The sequence below is a fragment of the Triticum urartu genome, chromosome 3 (assembly GCF_003073215.2).
Source record: "Triticum urartu cultivar G1812 chromosome 3, Tu2.1, whole genome shotgun sequence".
Lineage (NCBI taxonomy): Eukaryota > Viridiplantae > Streptophyta > Magnoliopsida > Poales > Poaceae > Triticum > Triticum urartu.
The window spans coordinates 716,714,872-716,720,602 of NC_053024.1; positions in this window are offsets into that span (position 1 = coordinate 716,714,872).

The window sequence follows — 5,731 nt, forward strand, 5'->3', positions numbered from 1 at the left end:
CTCTTAGGGTGGCCTTTAGGATACAAAGGTTCCTGAGTCATTCTACCAGTTCTAGTAGCCACTTTAACAGCATAATCATTTTTCTTACTATTCATCTTATTGAGCAATTCCGAGCTTTAAGTACTTGTTCTACTTGAGTGGTAACCATGGAAGCATGTTTACTAATAAGTTTAAGTTCACCTTTGACATTAGCCATATATCACCCAAGTGTCCAAGCATATTTGAGTTGTATTTTAATTTACTACCAAAATATGCATTAAAGTCTTCTTGCTTAGCCATAAATTTATCGAACTCATCTAAGCATTGACTAGCAATTTTAGCAGGAGGGATTTCAGCTTTATCATATCTATAGAGAGAATTTACCTTTACTACCTGTGTCGGGTTATCGAGGTCTGGAGGTTCTTCAATAAGTAAAGGATCATGATCATATGCTTCTTCGGCAGGCGGTAAATTAAGACCATGCATTTCTTCAATAGGAGGTAAATTCTTAACATAAGTGGAGAGATACCGACGCACTGCAGCAAGAGGTTAATCATAAGTGGGATGCTTGTCCAAGTAAGGACAGTACCCAAGCACCGGTCCACCCACATACCAAATTATCAAAGTACCGAACGCAAATCATATGAGCGTGATGAAAACTAGGTTGACGATATTCCCATGTGTCCTTGGGAGCGCTTTTCTCTATATAAGAGTTTGTCCAGGCTTGTCCTTTGCTACAAAAAGGATTGGGCCACCTTGCTGCCCTTTATTTACTTTTGTTACTTGTTGCTCGTTACAAATTATCCTATCACAAAACTATCTGTTACCACTTATTTCAGTACTTGCAGAGAATACCTTGCTGGAAACCGCGTATCATTTCCTTCTGCTCCTCGTTGGGTTCGACACTCTTACTTATTGAAAGGACTACGATAGATCCCCTATACTTGTGGGTCATCAAGACTCTTTTCTGGCGCCGCTGCCGGGCAGTGAAGTGCCTTTGGTAGGGAAAAATTTATATAGTGTGCTGAAATTTACTATCACTTGTTACTATGGAAAGTAATCCTATGACACTACAAAAAAATACACTTCCATGATGATACGTGTTTGACACAGTAGGTCGCGTTTTCTGTCATGCATGTACATCCATGACAAATTTATGACAGAATCAAGATAGTCATACCTGTGCTGTCGTAGAAGTGTTCCATGACATTGCCAAAATTATCATCATGGAAGTGTCCACTTCCATGACGATAAATCGCGCGCCATAGAAGTGCTTTCGTCAAGGGTGACGGACACATGGCATCCACCGTAACGGAACGCCGTTAAGCTATCGGGTCAGATTTTGGATCGGATAACCCGTTAACAGCCACGACCAATGCCGATTTTCCACGTGTAAAATTCTCATTGGCTGACGGATCCACGCGTCAGCTCCGCGTTGGCACAGGTGTCACTCATCCAACGGTCGAGATGGGCCTATGATATGTTAACACGTGGACCGGCCCAAAAGTGGCCCACAAAGTTTAAATGGGCTGGCCCAACCGAAGGCCCATAAGATTTAGCGGACCATAATGGGCCGGCCCAGCTAAAGGCCCACAAAATTTAGCGAACCATAATGGGCCGGCCCAGCTAAAGGCCCACACAATTTTGCAGACCATAATGGGCCGGCCCAGCTAAAGGCCCACAAGATTTTGCGGACCACAATGGGCCGGCCCAGCTAAAGGCCCACAAGATTCTACAGACCATAATGGGCCGGCCTAGCTAAAAGCCCAACATTCTTTGTCAAATCGGCCCGTCAACGGCATGCCCTAAACTTGTCATCAACGTGGCCCATGGTCACTTCTGGCCCGTTAACAGTCCGCTAAGTAATTGGGCCGAATTACGGCCCGGTGTATTTCCGGCCTGTTAAAGGTCCGGCTTCATTTGGGCCCATTTAGAGGTCATCAAAACTTTCGGCCCATAAACGACCGTGAAGTATTTGGGTCATATTCGGCCATGTCTGACATTCAGACTGTTAGAGGCCCACTATAGCTTTGGGCCACTTTCGGCCTGTTGTCATTTTCGGCCTGTTAACGTCGGACGTAAACCATGGGCGATATGTGGCCCAACGTCATATCGGGCCCATTAACAGCCCATATAAAAACGATGATAATCTAGCCCGACCGAAGTTCCGGCCTATTAAAGGCCCGTGTATTAGGTCGGCGCATTTACGGCTCGTCCGAATTTCGGCCTATCAAAGATCTGCATCGTAAACGGGCCACCATTTCGGCCTGCTAAGTCCAGTGGGTCATTTGGCACAATCAGGGCCCAATCTCACTTTCGGTCTATTAAAGGCCCATGTTTTTTATGGGCTCGAGATATTTACACCTGTAAACGGCCTATTTTTACTGAGGTCCCAAATTATGCTTAGGCCTGTTAAAGGCCCACTATGGGCATAGGCCTACCAGAAAAATATGAAAGATTATGCTGATTTAGGCCTAGATATTTTTAGTGGGATACATGCCAATTTCGGCCCGTAATCGTTTTTAGCCCAATTGGAATGGGCCTGACGAATGTTGGCATGTTGGGCTCCTATGAAGCTTTCGCCCGAATACATTACTAAGATAAACCTACACTATACAAAAATAGCGTCGTAATTACTGCAGCCTGAGGCAACATCATAAATGTTTTATCACAACAAAATAAATTCCAACCATACAACAAAAGGCCAGTTGGCATAAAGTTTACAATCCTTCCAGATAAAAGCACCATTAGATGTATAGAAGCACATATCATTTGACCTGAGTGCTAATGTTTCAGGCTGTAGAATCTGATGGAGCAGCACGATCTACACCTTTTTTCCGCCATTGCTCTTGAACAACGAAGCAAATGTCTGATAGTCTGGTTTCAAAACCATTCATATCTTGACGACATTTCTCAACCACTATTCTTGTTTCCGAAACAACTCCATTAGGGATTGGACTTGTGTCTGGAGCACAGATATATCACTCTGTCTAGCAGGAAGATTTTGTTCAGTAAGCGATTTGGACGAGGTTACCTTGACAACCAACCCAGAATTAGGCAGAAAGGTGCTTTTTGCACTGTTAGTGGAGAGATACTGACGCACTGCAGCAAGAGGTGACATTGTGCCTGTAGTAGCCTCGTCACCTTCAGGTGGTTGTGTTTGTTCAATCATTTGTTCCATAGCTTCCTGAAAGTTTGAACTTGTAGATTAGTGTACTAGATAAGTTACTAATGAGACAAAAACAAACAAAGTAGGTTAAACGTTTATACATAACTTATTTTGGTGAACTACTGTAATACATTAACATGTATTGTAGTGCCAATTACATAACAAAATCACTTTTGAAACATATGTCCATGTAGCATGCCTACTGTATTGTCTATTTCCTCACATTCGTTGACATCTAAGGATAAAGAGACATGGTTTAAAGTAGGATGAACATCGTATGACATCATTCATATCATGGACAAACAGATATAAAACAAACAGGCTATTTTATCATTGTGTGCGCACGTGAACATAGCAACTAGATTACAGATCAAGACCAAAAGAATATCCTTCATATCTTTTAAACCATGTAAGGCGAAATGATACGTTAAGACAACTGTGAATAAAAGTGAATAGAGTAACTGACATTGGCTGCAAACCAAGTAGTTAAATGAACACATCACAGTACCAATCAGTTCAAGGCAGGAGGAGTAAGGACTTACAGCAGCGGCTTGAACGGGTGTGCTCATAACCATCTCAATAGCATGTTGGCAAGGAAGGTAAACCATTATAACTCATAGCTAATCAGGCATGGCATAGGCAACTATGATCTCTAACTGTCACTGCAAACATGTTTATTCATAACAAGCTGAATCAAGAACGATTAACTCATCATATTTACAAAAACAAAAGAGGTCGAGTTCATACCAGCTTTTCTCATCTCAGTCAGTCCATCATATATCATCATAATTGCCTTTTACTTGCACGACCGAACGATGTGAATAATGATAAGAGTGCACGTGCATTGGACTAAGTTGGAATCTGCGAGCATTCAATAAACAGGAGAAGACAAGGAAATACGGGCTCTTTCGTCAGATAAACAATAATGCATATAAGAGCCACTTCAACAATTTAATTATGGTCTTCTCCTATCGACCCCCAAAGAAAAGAAATAAAACTATTTACACGGGAAAGCTCCCAACAAGCAAAAGAAGAATAGGAAATATTTTTGGGTTTTCTTTTTGATCACTACTACAAGCATGGAAAGTAAATTAATTAAAAGCTACAACTAAATTTTTTGGTTTTTCTTAAGGTTTATTAAACACACAAGAAGAAAGCATAAAAGGAAATAAACTAGCATGGATGATGCAATGAAAAAGTATGAGCACCGACATCTAGCAATGAGTGTGTGTGAACATAAATGTAATGTCGGTGAGAAATACGTACTCCCCCAAGCTTAGGCTTTTGGCCTAAGTTGGTCTATGGCCACGGCTGGCCTGGAAGATATCCATAATAATAGTTGGGGTCGTATTGTGATGCAGCGGCTATCGCCTCCTGAGCTGCAGTATGGCGACGAGCGGCCTCTGCTCTCCTCTCGCACTCATCTGCCTCCTCTCTGGCAATAGTATATCCTCCTCTCGCCTGATGATCAAAGAAAGCAGGAGCAGGGAGAGTAATACGGACAGCACGACGTCTGTCAAAGATTAGTCGGTACTGGAGAGGTGATTCGTTCCTCTCGACAAAATGGTGAGAAACCATAGAATCAAAATCTAAATAAGCAGGAGGCAACTCCATGTCTCCCTCACGAATGTTTATCTCAAGAAATTTAGCTAAGCGGGTTGCACAAATTCCTCCAAAGAAATCTCCATTATATCTATTATGATGCAACCTACGAGCTACGATGGCTCCCATATGATAAGATTGGTCTCCTGACATAGCACTCCTGAGAATGCTAAGGTCGGGGACACACATGTGACATGCTTCATCCTTAGCATTTATGCACCTACCTATGAAGAGAGCAAAATGATGTATGGCAGGAAAGTGAATGCTCCCTATGGTAGCTTGCGTTATATCTCTAGATTCCCCTACAGTTATACTAGCAAGAAAGTTTCTAAATTCAGATTTAGGGGGATCCCTAACACTACCCCATTGTGGAATTTTGCAAGCAAAAGTTAAATCCTCTAAGTCCATGGTATAAGATTTGTCATAAAGAGCAAACATGACTGAAGGAGAATTACACGAAGATGAATACTCAAACCTCCTCACAAAAGAGCTTGTGAGATCATGATACTGGGGGCATTTGTCTGCCTCAAAGTCCTCAAGACCGGCATTACGCAAATATGCGTTAAATTCTTCTTTAATTCCCGCTCGATCCATACAATTTTCAGAAGGCCACTCACAAGGACGCACTGGAGCGTCTCTTGGAGGCTCTTCATCAGCATCACGCATTGCAAGCCTGGGTCCTTGCTTCCTTGAGGAACCACCTTGGAACATTTTCCTAAGCATATTTCTTCCTCTGAAAAATTCTGAATTTTTTTAGTAACTTCAAAATAAAAGTAAAGCAAACTCAATAATATTGATAGCAACTACTCCTACAAGTGCCTAGGGCCTATATCATGCATCAAAACTACTTTTGACCATATAAATTTGACATGCAAGCTCAAGAACAGGGTCACCTAAGCAGCAAAAATTTGCAATGAATAAAGCACTAGAACAAAAACTAATTGGACCAATGGAGGAGTCACATACCAAGGAACAATCTCC